The 17,741-nt window shown below is 37.2% G+C and overlaps 1 long non-coding RNA gene across 2 annotated transcripts in view; it reads right to left on the bottom strand.

The window, feature by feature from the left end:
• Window positions 1-845: 845 nt before the first annotated feature.
• Window positions 846-17,741, bottom strand: part of LOC127493601 (uncharacterized) — a 71,441-nt gene continuing 54,545 nt past the window's right edge. Inside the window, exons 5-6 of one of the 2 annotated variants that reach the window (XR_007924023.2) lie at window positions 11,068-16,573; window positions 846-10,527 (exon numbers count right to left, since the gene is read on the bottom strand). This is a non-coding gene — a long non-coding RNA (uncharacterized lncRNA). Of the gene's footprint in view, window positions 16,574-17,741 lie in introns of both variants that reach the window. The other variant, XR_007924024.2, reaches the window with a different exon arrangement.

Here is a 17,741-nt window from a genome sequence, read left to right as displayed (position 1 = left end):
AGCACCATACTACTGAGCTTGCAGAAATGAATGAAATAGATATTTTTTTATTTTTTAAATAAATTACTGAGTCTGAGTATTTAGTTACAGCAACAGAAAATGGACCTACAAAATACTTAATTCTCATTTGGAAGACTACAGTAATTGGTACACTAACATGGCTACTCATTTTTACACATGATGAACTTTTTATGGCTATCTTTTTTTTAAGATTTATTTATATATTTGAAAGAGTTACACAGAGAGAAAGAGAGGCAGAGAGAGAGAGGTCTTCCATCCGCTGGTTCACTCCCCAGATGGCTGCAATGGCCGGAGCTGCACTGATCTGAAGCCAGAAGCCAGGAGCAGCTGGGACATGAATTGGCACCCACATGGGATGCCAGCACTGCAGGTGGTGGTTTTACCTGCTATGCCACAGCACCAGGCCCCATCACAAAATATTAAAGCTCAAATTAATACATCCAATCAAATCACATTAATCTATGACTGTAGGAATTAAGTGACTGGGCAGCTGATACTAAAATTTCCTTTTAACTCTTAAAACAATGCTTCAAAACACTGTATTGTGTGATAATACAACCAATGCATACACAAAATCATAGTCAAAATGGGTGCTGAAGAGAGAGCTCATCTTCCCTACTAGAAAACTGAGGCAACACAGACAGTTTAGGTTGTCTTCGGCCTTTCCAGTGTGAAGTATGTATAATCGCCCATGCTATTCTTCCTATATTACTGGCTGTTCACTCTCAATCTTATTTCATGTTCTTCCTTTTCTAGGTTTCTTAATATTAGAGTTACCTAGTACTTAATCCTTAAGCCTGTTCTCCATCTGCAGTAACTTTCTTGCTGAATGCAGCCAGTCTTATTAAATACCACCCATGACCAAAGATTCACAAATGTATACCTTTAACCTAGGATTTCTTCCTGAATTTCACTCTCATATACCCATGGCCTGTTTGACATCTCCACTTGGATGTATAGTAAACATCACTAAGTCAATTATGTCCCTCACCAAACTTCCTCTTAAAACTGTTCCATCTTCAGTCTTTTCTACCTTATTCAATAGCAGCTCCATTATTTCTGCTATTCAGGCCAAGTGTATTGAAATCATCTTTGACTCCCCTCCTTTTTACACATACCTCATCCACTCTGTCAGGAAAATATTCTTGGTTCTGTTACAAGGATGTATAAAAAAATTTAAATTTTCTTTCCATCTCCACTGTTGCCATTAAGCACAACTGTTTTCCACCAGAACTACTGAAATCACTTCCTAACTATTCTCCCTTCTTCACCTTGTCCCTTTAAGACTGTTCTCAATGCATGAGTTTCAGTGCTATGAGTGAAACTGACATCTTTCTATTTGATTATTGTTTATATAGACCTTACCTAAATTACTGCTGAACTATGATCATTTTACTTTTTACTTCTTGAATTCTATATAGTGGAGCATTAGGCCTTTGACTATAATTTAAATTAAAATTTGGGATGGGTGGGTAGTGCAAATAGCTAAGTCACCACTTGGTACACCTGCATTCTATGCTGAAGTACCTGGTTCAGGTTCTGGCTTTTCCACATTTGATCCTAGTTTCTTACTAATGTGCATCCGGGGAGGCATCAGATTATTGCTCAAATGCTTGGGTTCTTGTCACCCATGTGGGAGACCTGGATTGAGTTCTGGGCTGCTGTATTCATTCTGGCTCACCCCTGGTTGTGGTGGGCATCTGTGAACTAGTGGATGGAAGATATTCTCTCTCTCTCTCTCTCTCTCTCTCTCTCTCTCTCTCCCCCATCTCTCTCTCTCTCTCTGTGTATGTGTGTGTGTGTATCTGCCTTTCAAATAATATGAAAACAAATAAATAAAAATTAAAAAACCACAAATTTAGTATATCACAGTTCTGGAGGTTAAATATATAAAATGTGCCTTACTGGGCTGAAAACAACATGTGGGCCAGGCTGAGTTTCCTTCTGGAGACTCCAGAGAACAATCCATTTTACAGACTTGTCTAGCTGCCCAGACACTCTTCCTGGTCCACTTCTTCCACCTTTAAGGCTAGCAATGGCTGATAAAATCTTTTCTTGTAGTGCTACTTCTCAGGTTCTGATTTTTCTATATCATTTTTCTTCATTTAAGGAAATTTTTGATTACACTGGACCCCCCAAATAATCTGTGCTTTATAATGAGCTTATTAACAACTTTTATTCCATGTGTAACCTTAATGCATCTTTGCCATTAAACATACCACAATCAGAATTCTGTGGGGGCATGGAAAGCCATGACACGGTGGCAAAAAACAATCTAAATGAAAGATCCTGGTGAACAAGACCCCAGCAGAAGGATTAGGCCATCAAGGAGAGAGGCGCCTTTCTCTGAAGGGAGGAAGGAACCTCCACTGTGATGTGGCCTTGGCTAAACAAATTCAGAGTTGGTGAACTCAAGGGACTTCCATAGCCTAGATAGCTCATAGCAAGAGTCTCGGGTGATTGCTGACGTCATTAATAAGAGTGCCAATTGTTAAATCAACAACGGGAGTCACTGGGTTCATGCTCCCCACGCAGGATCTCTGTCCTTAATGTGTTTAACTATGAAACTCAAAAACAACACTACTAGTCGAAGAGTGCAACCTGTTGAAATCCCTGCTTAGTATATACCAAGTTGATCTTCAGTATATGAAGGTAATTGAAAATGAAACGTGATGAAGGGCGGGATGGGAGAGGGAGTGGGTGAGGGGAGGGTCACGGGAGGGAGGGAGGGAGGGAGGTTGGGGGGGGGGAAGCCACAACAATACAAAAGTTGCATTTTATATTCTACTTAAAACTATTGGTTGAAACTCTGTAATTAATACACAATTACTCTTAGGTGTTTAATTAATGCTATAACTAGTACTCAAATAGAATTTTACACTTTGTGTTTCTGTGTGGGAGCAAAATGTGGAAATCTTTACTTACTATATGCTAAATTGATCTTCTGTATATAAAGATAATTGAAAATTAATCTTGATGTGAAGGGGAAGGGGAGAGGGAGTGGAAGAGTGGAGCGTTGTGGGTGGGAGGGAAGTTATGGGGGGGGGGAGGAAGCTATTGTAATCCATAAGCTGTACTTTGGAAATTTATGCTCATTAAATTAAAAAAAAAAAAGAATTCTGTGGGATTAGGAGGGAAATATCTAGGTTTGGGAAGAGTAGCATTAGTCTACCTGCCACAGAAAGAGTTGTCTAATCATCATCACAACCTAAAATATTTTGATCAGAACCACCATATTTTAATCTGAAGCTGCCCTTTCCTATAAACAATTCTAATCTCCTTACCTAATGTTCCCTTTTCCCATGTCACTTATTACTTTCACAAAATACCATTTACCTTTTAATTTTGTTAAGCTATTATTTGTCTCCTCCTACTAGAATGTAAAATCCATGAAAACAAGTGTTTTATCTGTTTTCATTATACTTTTTACAGAATTTATTTACATATATTTTTACTGATATACCACAAGCACATATAAACAGTATCTGGCACTCAAACAGGTACTAAAATACTTTTCATATGAATGAATAATGTTTTTGCCAATCTTGTAGCAGGCAAACAGATGTAATAAAACAGTAAATATTAGATCTGAAAACCTAAGACTAACGTTCTCTGAAATTTACTACAAAACTGTAAAGTTTATTGAAAAAATAGTATATGATGGTTTTATAAAAAGAGTAGAAAGAAGAGACTGTATTTTTCAAAGTTACAGATGGAAATGAGTATGTCTTATCACTACTCATTGATATCTCAGCCAGGATTGCATAGATGAATTTAGAATCCCAGGGGAGAAAGTAAATGGATCTTAAGACACAAAGGATGGAAGATGGCCTTCTGCTTCTGATCCAGACATTTTGTGAAAATGATACAATTTGGATATTCAATTGGGCCTATAGCAGGGAATGATCATCACAAGTACTATTTATTTGAATAGGTAGTATAAGCCAGGCCTTATGCTAGGTTTTCTGGTAGGTACATGTATTATTATTTTTTATTTATTTATTTTTTTTTTTATTTTTTGACAGGCAGAGTGGACAGTGAGAGAGAGAGACAGAGAGAAAGGTCTTCCTTTGCCGTTGGTTCACCCTCCAATGGCCGCCGCGGCCGGCGCGCTGCGGCCGGCGCACCGCGCTGATCCGATGGCAGGAGCCAGGAGCCAGGTGCTTTTCCTGGTCTCCCATGGGGTGCAGGGCCCAAGCACCTTGGCCATCCTCCACTGCACTCCCTGGCCACAGCAGAGGGCTGGCCTGGAAGAGGGGCAACCGGGACAGAATCTGGCGCCCCGACCGGGACTAGAACCCGGTGTGCCGGCGCCGCTAGGCGGAGGATTAGCCTAGTGAGCCGCGGCGCCGGCCCAGGTACATGTATTATTTATAATCTTGATCATAGTCCTACAAAGTTAATACTATTACTTCTGGTTTTCAGGTGAGTCTCTAAGAAGTTTAGTTAAATCTCTTATGATTAAATGACTTTTAAGAGGTAAACTAAGATTTGAACAGAGTCTATCTAACTCCAAAGTCCTGTTACTTTCCACTGTACCACTACACTGTCATTTAATTCTGTTAATATCTTGTGTCTTAGGAACTATACATTTTGTTTTTAAAAAAGTATCAATAATCTGTAAATACAGGAGACATCAAAAAGTTTGTGGAAAAACTGAATTAAATATAATATGCATTGTCTGTGAACTTTTTGAAACCCCTTCATAATGCTGGTAAAATATTCATCTAGCTAACCCTCTGATCTGCTTTGTATCCATGTATCTGGCATTGCTGCTTGCAGTCAACTCAATTTTCTGTAAGTCCTAGTTGGTATTTAGACTGTCCTGATTGGTCACTCCACTTAACTCTACATTTGAGTCACTTCATTATATACTCCTTCGTGGACAGCAGTCATTAGCCCCATTTTTGCTCTGTGTAATGAGCCATCAACTTCTCAACATTTTAGGAGTGTTCACTTCCACAAGTTGGGAGTAGTACCATTGCCAATCAGTATTAATTCCCATATTCTTCCTCCTTTAAAGTAAAGTAGCAACTTTTGATTTTTAGCTCCCAGAAAATAAAATTCTGAAGTCAAATTTTCTTTTCCTTGTAGGAGTTCAGGTGGACCTACCAGAAAACATCAGTGCTCTTCAATGAAAGCCTGTACTATGATATCAGACAAGCCTGGTTTCATTATTAATTAGGATGTGTATTTAGACCAGCAAGTTAATATCCTCAATTTTCTCATCTATAAAACTTTTTTATTGATTCTGACTTTTATAGTGTAGATTTTAAGGGTTAGCTTAGATAATAAATATGTACCTAAAACATTTTTAGAGATGTTTATATATATATATAAACTTTTATATTTCTCCATGATTTTTCTTTCTTAATTTACTTTCAAGAAAATCAACAACCACCTTTATTCTCATTTCTGCAGGAAAGATATGTGTTAGGGGTGAAAACAGAAAGATCCTATAAGGATTACTGACTTTTGCATTAAAATAATAGAGAAAGGGATTCCTGAATATAGGAGGACAAGTAAAATATCTTGAAGATGCATGAAAGCAAAATGTTTTTCAATTTAGAATAAAAAAGATCCCCATTGGTTAAAAAAAGTAGAAATAAGAAAAGTTTTTTCAAAACCAAAGGGGATATTTATCCTGCTTCTAGCAGTGCCACTGGGATTTGGTAAGTTCTTTAGAAACAACATTTTGCTATTAAGTCAGGATCATGAGAAAATGTAATGACAGAAAAACCTAGGCAGATAGTTGGGGTAATTCTTGACATTTTACAGAATTTATACTTTGTTTAACAGAGAGTAAAGAATGCTAAAATCACATAAGACTTCATTCAAGAGCTGTTTAAGATTAGTCTGAAGGCAGTTAGAATGGAGAGAAAAACTGGTAGCAGAGAGAGACCAGATGGACAGAGAAGAGTTACGATTTATTATAATAACTAGAGATTGAAGTGACAAAATTCAACATTGCATAGTTTGAACGTCTCAGTTCCTGAACTTAAAGGCTGGGAGAAGAAGCACTTTGCCCAAGATTTCAAGATCCTTTTGGCCTCTCCAGACAGAATCACAGCTACCTATGAGGTAAACCAGAGCTTAAAACACACAAAAGTGTTAGGAATCCCATTTAAACTGGCCTCAGCATGTGAGGCATATTATGGAATATACCGTTTGTCTTCTCTTCAGCAATTCACTTAAGATAACCTTAGGACTAAGAGGTAGGAAATTGGATGCTACTGAAAAGGGCATACAGAAAGAGGCTTGAGTAGTTCACTGATTGTAATGGCTCCAAAATCAGTTGAGCTGCACTTTTACAGGCAACGGGTATGTGTGTGGTGTTTTCTTTTACACAGCACTCCAAAAATCTTTTTACCTATTTTAAAGATCATTATTGCCATTAAAATACAGACTGGGATTTCATTAAACAATATATACCACAAAGGTTTGAGGGATGCCAGTGAGGTTGAGAGAAGGCTCTATAGGTTTGTTTTCTTCCACAAATGATAAAATCAGAATTCCCCGGTAAATGTAAGGTATTCACATGACACTTAACTAACTCTGCTTAAGTTAGTCATGATTGAATATGAAATATTACATGACTAGTTATTCAAGTAATCCTGGCTAAAAGAAATTACTATTTCCTGGGAATGAAATGTATACTACTTATCTTTATGAAAGGAATAAAGGAAAAGAGAACAGATATTTTTGAGCACATACTATGTTCAAGGCCCTTTGCCAGGCCTTTTAGCATGCAAAATCTCAAGTCAACTTTGTGCTAAGTATTATCACAAATGAGGAAATAGAGTCTTGGAATAGTCAGATCGTATGACAAAAATAAAATACATAAAAATATATTGAACCTGGGATCCTACTCTATGTTTAGCTCTTAAATTTTAGAAAAGATGGTAAGGAAAGAACAGTGCCCACGATTAGTTTTCAAATTAAATATATAAAAACTGCTAACTACTTTCAAAAGAAAAAAAAAGAGACTTCCAGCAATTGCCACCACAGTAATATTCAGCCTCTATTTTATAGAAGTGGAAATTACAGAGCTGGAATTGAACTTTTTCTGGCTCCAAAACTTTTCCTTGTTATCTCCCACTGAATAAAATTCTAGAGTAAACAGATATCTTATCTCATACGACATCTTCATCTTCATTAAACAGATGGGTGAGTAGAAGTTAAGTGACTTGTCCAAAGGCAAAGAAGTTGTCAGTAATTAAATGTTTGCATGTCTACGTCCGACGTTGTTATCAGTGCACCTGTATCCAAGATTCCCCTAAGTTATGAGAACTCTCTCAGAAGTTTCTACCTGTTAAATTTTCACTTACAATTCTATCATCTTTAGAATTGCTCCTTTGACCCCATCTACATTCCTCTACCTCCTTTCCACTGGGTAAGAAACATCTGTCAACACATATGTCATTGGCTTATTGTTGTTTCTAATATTCTAATCTCTTCCAATCTATTCTTCACACAACCCATGGAGAATATTTTAAAAATAAAAGCACTAACCACAATTTAAAAATCTCTATAAAGGCACTTAAAATCTAATTTAAGAGGATAGCATTTTGGTGTAGCAGGTAAAGCCACAGTCTTTGATACTGGCATCCCATATAAGCGCTGGTTCATGTCCCAGCTGCTCCATTTCTGAACCAGTTCCCTGTTACTGACCTGAGAAAGCAGCAGAAGATGGCCTAAGTGTTTGGACCCCTACCACCCATGTGGGAAACCCGGATGAATATCCTCACTCCTGGTTTTGGCCTGGCACAGCCTCAGCCAATGTGGCCATTTGGGGAATGAACCAGCAGATAGATCTGTCTCTGTCTCTCCCTCTCTCTCTATAACTCTGACTTACAAATAAATAAATAAATCTTTTTAAAAATACAAATATCAAGACTGATAACAACAGGTGCTTGTATAATATAGCTTAACTCTGACTCTTGATTTTGCTTCTACCATTCTGTCCTTCCATCACTGTATTTCTAAAACTTTGGGTATCTTTCCTTCCTAATTTTAGAAACATTGTTCTAGTTTACCAAATGGAAGTAAATGGTGAAAGTGCATGCAACATGAACTCTAAATCCTGCTGTCAAGATTTGCAAAAAATGTACCTTCACAGAGGCCAGCACTGTGGCACAGCGGGTTAAAGCCCTAGCCTGCAATGTCGGCATCCCATATGGGCACCAGTTTGAGTGCCGGCTGTTCCACTTCCAATCCAGCTCTCTGCTGTGGCCTGGGAAAGCAGTAAAGACGGCCCAACTCCTTCAGCCCCTGCACCCTCATGGGAGACCCAGAAGAAGCTCCTGGCTCCTGGCTTTGGATCAGCTCAGCTCTGGCTGTTGCAGCCATTTGGGGAGTGAACCAGCAGAATGGAAGCCCTCTCTCTCTCTCTCTCTCTCTAGCTCTACCTCTTTCTGTAACTGTGTCTTTCAGATAAATAAAATAAATATTTTTAAATGATATGCTTACCATCATCTCCTAACAGTCCAGATATGTTGGGCTTGAATTTAACAATAAAATAATAAAAACAGGTACAAAAAGGAATTTCTTCTGGTTTCTTCATGAAGTCTGCTTAAAATTAAAATTACTTAGCGATAGTTGCCAAAAAAAAAAAAAAAAAAAAAGTACAGCTTCCCAAAGCGTGAAGCTAGAGAACATCAGGACCTGCTCTGTGCTTGAAAACAGGTTACTTCTAAGCCTCAATCACTGTGGTCTGGAAGCTAGCGTAAGATAGAAATTGCCTACAATAGGTTACAGGACTGGCCGGCAGAAGATAAGATCAAGAAAATCAGAGTTTCCCTCTCAGTAATCACTTACACCATACAGTATTTTCACAAAGCTCCTTCTACTTACTTCTTACTGCAACTCTGTGGTATAGGTATTATTGCTCTGATTTTGCAGATGATAAAAATAAGATCCTGAAAACTTAAATGGATTGATCAGAGTCATCCCTGCTGCTGACAACTTTGCATTTAGTTCTTCATATATGATATCCAGTGCTTCTCCCATATCACCAGCAAGTAATAGCTACCAAACTTCATAAGTTCTTAAGGAAATTGTGAAACCTACCTTTCCTCACACAGATAACATTTCTCAGGTCAGATCAAGTTCAATGCTTCTGTCAAAGCTATAACATTGATATGAGTGTGAGTGGTAGACAGCATGGTACCTTATAACTAATACTGGATGCACTTTGGAGCATCTCCAGCCCAGAAGACTCATTGCCAGAACTGAAATACGGTCATGAATAAATTAATGTTATTCCTGAGCCTTTCAAGCAAATGTAATTTTCATTTCATTCTGTTAAAACCTTTTATTCTTTGACTCTCATGGCTCTGTTCTAGCCTGGCTTGAGACCACTTAATACAAAATAAAACTAAAACACATGCACTTTATTCTGATGTCACACTTTTTATTCCAATTTATTTTTTAGAAGTCAGATGTAACCTCTGGTAAGCGCTCTGCTATAGAGTGGCTATCTTGGTTTACAGTCACTTTCAACAGGGAGAAACCTTAAGACCAAATTACAAAGGACATGATAATAATAGAAACCACAACAGGTATGACCCTATGACTTTGGTCAAGAATATGTGAGCAGGAGGATGTCAGATGCTTGAAAATTTCAAGAAAGAAAGAAAGGGGGGGTAGGGAGAGAAGGGAAGTGGGAAAAAGTATGAGGGAGGAAGGAAATATTGTTATATTCTTAGAATTGTATCTATGATCTACATTGAATATGTACTCATTGTATTACTAGCACACTAACATAAAAAAAATTTAAAAGCTTCGAAAGCCAGTAACCAATTTGTTTGTCTCTTCCCTGCCTAATTCTAGAAACATAAGTCAATACATAGCTGGGATGGCTGAGTGGCTATGATGGGCAGAGTCCCTGATGACCTATTTTATACCTGTAGTATGAACCGAAAAATAAACTATTACTAGGTCATGGCATAGATATTTTTAGATTGCTTATGATTACAGTATAACTGAGTTTATCCTGAGTGATACAATGAGGAAAGGATGAACTGTTCAGTAAATTACTGTGTCAATTTAGTGTTGAAAGAAAAATACGAGTGATCCTTATTCCACATCATACATAAAAAACAATTCTATATTCCATATGAATAAAAATACACTAAAGACTTTAAAACTATTAAAGAAAACATAGAAAATATATTTACTCGAAAATGGATTTATATATTAAGCCAAATACAAAAAGACTTAACCATAAAAATTGATAAATTTGGTGTTAAAATTAATGTTGTAGATATACAATGCCAAAATCCTGATGTATAGAAGAAGAAAATTATAACTTGGAATTCATCCAAGTTAAGAACTTCTACCTCATGAAAGAGAATGAAACAGAATTAGAGAAAATATTTGTGAATCACATACCTGATAAATGATTTGTATCCATATATAAAGAATTCTCTAAACTCGATTACGAGACAACAAAACCATCCAATTTTTAATGTCCAAATTAAACAAATTCTTCACCAAATAAGACACCTGGATTGCAAATAATCACATGAACATATTAATAATTATTAGGGACTGATAATCAAAATCATCATACCAGTACATACCTATTTGAATGGATAAAACTAAGAAATCTGATCATACGAAGTATTGCTAAGAACATGGACCAACTGGAATTCACATACACTATCAACAGGAATGTAAATTGATATAACCACTTTGATAATATTTCAGTTCTATAAGGTGAATATATTTGCATATAGTCCAAGCATTCTAGTTCTAGGTAACTACTCAAGAAAAATAAAAGCACATGTCTATGCAAGCATCTGTATGTACATGTTAACAGCAACTTTGTAGTTGGCAAATACTGTAAATAATACAAATGCATCAACAAATGTATGAACAAAAAAACTGAAGTATTGCTACAATAGAACACGACTGAGTAATAAAAAGAGATGAACTTTAGTAAATTCACCAGTGTGAATGAATCTCAAAATAATTATGCTTAAATAAAGAAAGCAGAATAATCGCCACCAAAACAAAGAATACTTGATGAATGACTGCACTTACATAAATTTCATAAAGTGCCAACAAATCTACGATGACAGAAAGTAGATCCATGACTCCCTGGAAGTGGAAGAGTGAACATGAGGGGACAGAGGAAACACTGTGGCTGATTGTCTTGATTATGGCAATGTTTCAGAGGTATTTTTAAGTCAAAACTTACATTATACACTTTAAATATGCATTGTTTGTTTTATCTAGTTTTACTGAAATGGATTGCATTCTTTTTTGTGTGTATTAAGATTTTTTTTTTTTTTGAAAGGCAGAGTGACAGAGAGAGTGGTAGAGATAGAGACAGAGAGTCCTTCAATCTGCTGGTTCATTCCCCAAATAATCACAGGGGAGCAGGCTGAAGCCAGAAGCTGGTAACGCTATTCAGGTCTCCCACATAGATGGGAAGGGCTCAAGAATTTGGGCCATTTTTCACTGCTTCCTCAGGCAGGGAAGCTGCAGCTGGCTTAAAAGTAGAAAGGGCACTCAGATATATGAGATGCTAGTGTCACCAGAGGTGGCTTAACCACAATACCAGCCACGAAATACACTGTTGTCTTGTATTTCAATTATACTTTCAAAAGTCAACTGGTGTGAAAATAAAAATAAGTAAACACACACATACACATATATAATAAAACCTGTGCTTTCTTAAAAACTACCAGAAAGAAAACAAATTTTCTAAAAAGGAAATAACAATGAAATTAACTGCAAATCTCTCTTGAGCAACAATAGGTACAAAAAGACAGTGAAGTAATATATCTAAAATAATGAGGAAAAATAATCAGGAGCCTAGAATTTACACCTCAATAAACTATTATGCAAGAGTCAGGGTAATATATACACTAGGTATTTCTAAGATAAGAATACTAAGAGTATTTATTATCCACAAACTATCACTGAAAATACACTTGACCAAAAACAAAACAAAACAAAACAAAACAAAACAAAACAAAACAAAACACCTAGAAGAAAAGAATGGGGTTGAAAAAAGCACTGCTACCAAAGTAATTAGAAAAACAGATTGTTAAATCCGAATGTGCACTGACTATAAAAATCAATATTACCGGCTGGCACTGCAGCTCACTAGGCTAATCCTCCACCTTGCGGCGCCGGCACACCGGGTTCTAGTCCCGGTCGGGGCACCAGATTCTGTCCCAGTTGCCCCTCTTCCGGGCCAGCTCTCTGCTGTGGCCAGGGAGTGCAGTGGAGGGTGGCCCAAGTCCTTGGGCCCTGCACCCCATGGGAGACCAGGATAAGTACCTGGCTCCTGCCATCGGATCAGCGCGGTGTGCTGGCTGCAGTGTGCCGGCCGTGGCGGCCATTGGAGGGTGAACCAACGGCAAAGGAAGACCTCTCTTTCTGTCTCTCTCTCTCACTGTCCACTCTGCCTGTCAAAAAAAAAATCAATATTACCAACAATAATTTCAGAGACAACAAAAATAAAATAAATTTGTTATAAAGAAGTTGTAAATAAAACTCTAAATAACACTAAAAAGAAACCTAAGTAGAGGATGATTTTTGGCAGTTAAAAGCATGCTAAAGTTTCTTGTTTAGAGGATGAGAAAATTGATTTAATTCTCATATATAAAATATGAGATTAAAACTAAGAATATTAACCTAAAAGAAAAGAAGTAGATATGAAAGTACCAAACCAGGAAAGAAGTAAGAGAGAATCAAAATAAATGCTGGTCATAAACAACAAGTGAACAGCTAACATTTCACTGAAAAGGGAAAATATGAAGCCTTTATCTATATATAGAAAACCCTCAAAGACTTCACTACAAAAATGCTAGAACTAATGAACAAACCCAGCAAAGCTTCAGGATTTGAAGTTGACATGCAAAAATCAGCAATGTTTTTATACACTAATAGTAAATTATTTGAAAAGGAAATGACAAAATGGTGTGTGTATTTGACACAGTAGTTAAGTTGCTGCTTGGATGCCCACATTCCCTATCAAAGTACCTGGCTCAAGTCCCAGGTGCTCTGCTTCCAAGGCAGCTACCTGCTAATACATACCCTGGGAAGCAGTTAAGTAATCGCTCAGGTACTTGGGTCCCTGTTACCAACATGGGAGACTCAGATTGAGTTCCAAGCTTTTGCCAGATATAACTCCAGCTCTTGTGGGTATCTGTGGAGTAAACAAACTCTTAATTGCAACTATAAAATAAACAACATTCATATTAACAAAAATACTAATTAATATAAATGGAAAATTGAAAACTTTTTGGGAGGCCATTTCAATTGTATTCATCCTTTTTGTGGCATTCCCTGCTTATAAACTTATGAAATTTTAATAGTAACTAAAATTCATTGAAAGCTTACTTTGAGCCAGGCATTGTTCTAAGATCTTACTATAAAGACAATTTAATAGATGAGGAAAATGAGCCACAAAAGAGATGAATAAATTCCCCAGGGTCATTCAGCTAAGAAACAGTGCAATCTACGCTGACACTAGATCTTCCAGCACTAACAGTACTAGTTGGCCAGCACTCTGGCTCACTTGGTTAATCCTCTGCCTACGGTGCCGGCATCCCATATGGGCACTGGGTTCTAGTCTTGGTTGCTCCTCTTCCAGTCCAGCTCTCTGCTGTGGCCCAGAAGGGCAGTGGAGGATGGCCCAAGTGCTTTGGCCCCTGTACCTGCATGGGAGACCAGGAGGAAGCACCTGGCTTCTGGCTTCGGATCAGCACAGTGCTGGCCATAGCAGCCATTTGGGGAGTGAACCAGCGGAGAGAAGACCTTTCTCTCTGTCTCTCTCTCTCTCACTGTCTATAACTCTACCTGTCAAATAAAAAAAAAAAAGAGTATTAGTTAATGACTACAGTGAAAGCTGCAACGGCAGGAAATATCTAGCTTGCAGAGTTTCTTCTGTACATATTTAGATCATTCATAGAGGAGTACTTTGTGGAGTGCCATATGTCTTTCCTTGTATAAATAAATCCCATAAAGGATTTCTGAAAATGGCAAAAATCTAAATTATCTTTTTCTTTTTGAAGATTTATTTATTTATTTGGAAGATAGAGTTAGAGAGAGAGAGGGAGGGAGAAGAGAGAATCTTCCATCCACTGGTTCTATACCCCAATGGCTGCAAAAGCCAGGGTTGGGCTAGGACAAAACCATGAACCAGAAGCTTTATCTGAGTCTGCCACGTAGATGGCAGGGCCACAAGCAGTTAGACCATCCTCCGTTGCTTTCCAAACACATTACCCGGAAGCTGATCAGAAGTGGAGCAGCCAGAACACAAATCAGTGCTGGTAAGGGATGCTGGTATCACAGGCAGCGGCTTGACTCACTGCACCACAACACCAGCCCCTAAATTATCTTTTTCAATAAACACTCTATTTCCCAACATTGAAGAATTGTTATTTGAAAATACCAGGCAACCTCTTGGGCTGTGGATCTCAAGAATTCTGGCAAGAGAGAAATATTTACTGTTCTTATAGCTAGGGGCAATTTTATAGTTAGTTTGGACATAAGATCCCTAACTCCACCTTTGCCATCTTTACTTCTTTTGATCAGCCTTATCTTCCACATGGTGACCTCCACCTATCCAGCTATGGATACCCATTGTCCTTAACTGCCTTCCTTATCACTGTGACGTAAAGTACCTTTCTGATACTCTCCCAACTCTGATGAACTTCTTGAAGGATATGCCAAGTAATGTGCTCAAATGTTCTATACATTAACTCATGAGCCAGTGGTCTCTTAGAGTCTTCCTATAATGCAATCGTAAAAGTGTTAGATTTAGAGCCAGAAGCTTCATCTGCCACTAGCTGTTTGACCCTGAGCATGTTATAAAACTTTTCAGACCTTCAGTTCCTCACTACTAATAAGGAGATAATACTTTTAAGTTCCTAACTGCTAATAATGGAACAAAGAATTAACTAAAGAACTTTATAAATTATTGGAAAATACATGGAATTATTAACTTGTCTATCAAAAGCTCTGTAAGGAAGTCTTATGTCTGGAGATAATATCTTAACTCAAAGGACAAGTTTAGGAATGGCAGCTTATGTAGGTATTCCAGTACAGGAGTTAATTTGAGGATTTAGAGTATCTTATTGTCCTTCAAAACACACACCAAAACCATGTGTCTTATGTGCACATAATTCCATATAGTATTTAAGTGTATAATTTAAATTACACAAATCCACCACTGTGAATATTTTACCCAGAGTCAATTAGCAGATACAGAGTCTGAATTTTTGGAGGAATCGGGAACTAGGACATTAGTTACTTTCATTTTAGGCTACCCTAATCATCCTTCAGAAAAAATATATTATTTTATGTACATATCCTAATGGACACCAAACCTCAAAGAGGTTTCAATTACTTCAGCAAGATATCTTCATTGGGTATAAACTCCAGATAGCTGTTGGAAAATTGTTTTAAGATTCTCAATGGCTAGAAAATTAGTACTTTTTGAAACTGTAATTAACTATTGTTTTCTAAAGCATGAGTCATTGAATTAATTGATACAAGTTTGTGTTGGGAAATAGTAATAGCAAAGTATAATCTGCAAATCTTGTTCACACAAATTACCATAAATTTCAGTTCCACAAAATTACTGCACTAAGAGAAAAACAGGAATGGTCAAGGACCTCATAAAGTAAACCTAGTATCCTTAAAATAATTCCAGTGTTTTCACCTTAAAAATATATAATTATTTCTCAAAAGTGCTCAGTATTATGTAAAAAAAATTCATCCATATTACGTAACATTGGCTATATTACTTTAGAAAAAATTGTCCTTGGAGTGGGTGTTTGGTATAGTGGTTAAGATGCATCCTGGTATACCTACCTCTCATTGTGGAGTAACTGAGTTCAAGTCCTGGCTCTGCTTCTGACTCCAGCTTCCTATTAATGCAGACCATGTGAGGCAGTAGGTGGTGGCCAAAGTACTTGGCTCCCTGCCATCCATACAGGAGACCCAAATTGAGTTCTGGGCTCCTGACTTTGGCCTGGTCCAACCCCAACAATTGTGGGCATTTGGGGAATGAAAAGCAGATGGAAGACCTCTCTGTGTCTCTGTCTCTCTGCCTTTCAAGTAAAATTAAAATAAAGTTTTTGAAAAATTAAAAGTTGGTTCTTTCTTCTGAAAAAAATAAGCAACAAAATATTAAAATGTACCAATACATTAATTTCATTTGTAGGAGTTTATATCTCACTGATGTTATATATTACTTAATAATTCTTATGTCACAGAATTGCTATTTATTCATAAATAATGTAGATTTGCTATAGAGAATTTGATTTATTTTAAAACTGTAGAAAATAAACTGGTTTTGTTTTGCTTTTTTGTTTTTTATTTACTTACTTATCTGAGACAAACTGAGAGCTGCTTCCACTAGCTGACTCCCCATATGTTCACAACAGGTAGGGATGGGCAGAGCTGGGCTGACACCAGCAGCTGGGAACTCAATCCACATCTTCTACATAGGTAGCAGGAACCCAATTACTTGAGCCATCACTGTAGTTTCCCAGGGTCTGCATTGATGGGAAGCTGGAGTCTGGAGCTAAATACAGGGAAAAACAAAACAAAACAAAACAACTAGGTACTACAATTTGGGTTGCAGACTTCTTAACCATTAGGCTGAATGCTTGTTTTCCCAAGTTTATTAGGCAAAAACTATTATGGAGACTTTTCACTATCCTGAGTTAAGTTTAGTTTTATTTTCTTTAAAAAAAAAAAAAGGATTTATTTGTAAGGGCATCAGAGAGAGAGAGAGAGAGAGAGAGGGAGGGAAGGAACGAGCAAGTAAGCAAGCGAGCCAGCAAGTGAGTAAGAGAATTTTCTATCCACAGGTTTGCTCCCCAAATGGCTGCAATAGCCAGGGCTGAGTCAGGTGCAAGTCCAGAGCAAGGAACTTTCCCATATGGGTGATAAGGGCCCAAGGACTTCGACAATCTTCCATTGCTTTCCCAGACACATTAGCAGGGAGCTGTATCAGAAGCAGAGAAGCCAAGAGTAGCCAGGACTCAAACTGCAGTCCAATATGGAATGTCAACATGGTAAGTGGTGGCTTAACTCACTGGGCCACAGTACCAGCTCCCAACTTTAGTTTTAAATGATAGTATATGCACATACAATGCATAGGTAAAGGCTCACATAATATACAAATGTATTATATAGTAAGTTTATAACAGAAAAGATATAAAACGCATTCATTTCTCAATATAACACACAAAAAAAGACTGAAAAATCTGTTTAATCCTGAATAACTTTGAGAATAAGCCTGATAAGACTGATAAAATCTTTCTGGAAGCCAAGTTCACAAAGATGGAAATTAGGAGTTATTCCTTAAAAATAAAATTATAATCAAAAGGTGTATTAATAAAAATCTACAGGTCTCTATGTTTTAATAACTTTCAGAGCTAACTAGATGTGATCAAAGATCTTAAATCTTTTACCTGCCACCATTACACAAATTAAAATTTCACCAAAAGCTGATAAATTCTATAGTGTATTCCATTTTATGTAAGCACAACTTATAGGGAAATGTTGCAAGGAGTTGATTTTAATGCTAATTTTGATTCCTAATGCTTATAATAAATTAGGTCAACAATTTTCCAAGTTCTGTGCTGCCACACATGATCTAAAACTGCTCTGTGGGAATAAAACACTTTAGAAGCTTGTAATTCCTACAGAGTGTTTTGATTATTTTATACAAACTAAACTCAAAC

This window comes from Oryctolagus cuniculus, chromosome 7, assembly GCF_964237555.1.
Source record: "Oryctolagus cuniculus chromosome 7, mOryCun1.1, whole genome shotgun sequence".
NCBI lineage: Eukaryota > Metazoa > Chordata > Mammalia > Lagomorpha > Leporidae > Oryctolagus > Oryctolagus cuniculus.
This window is presented reverse-complemented; position numbering and strand designations above follow the sequence as displayed.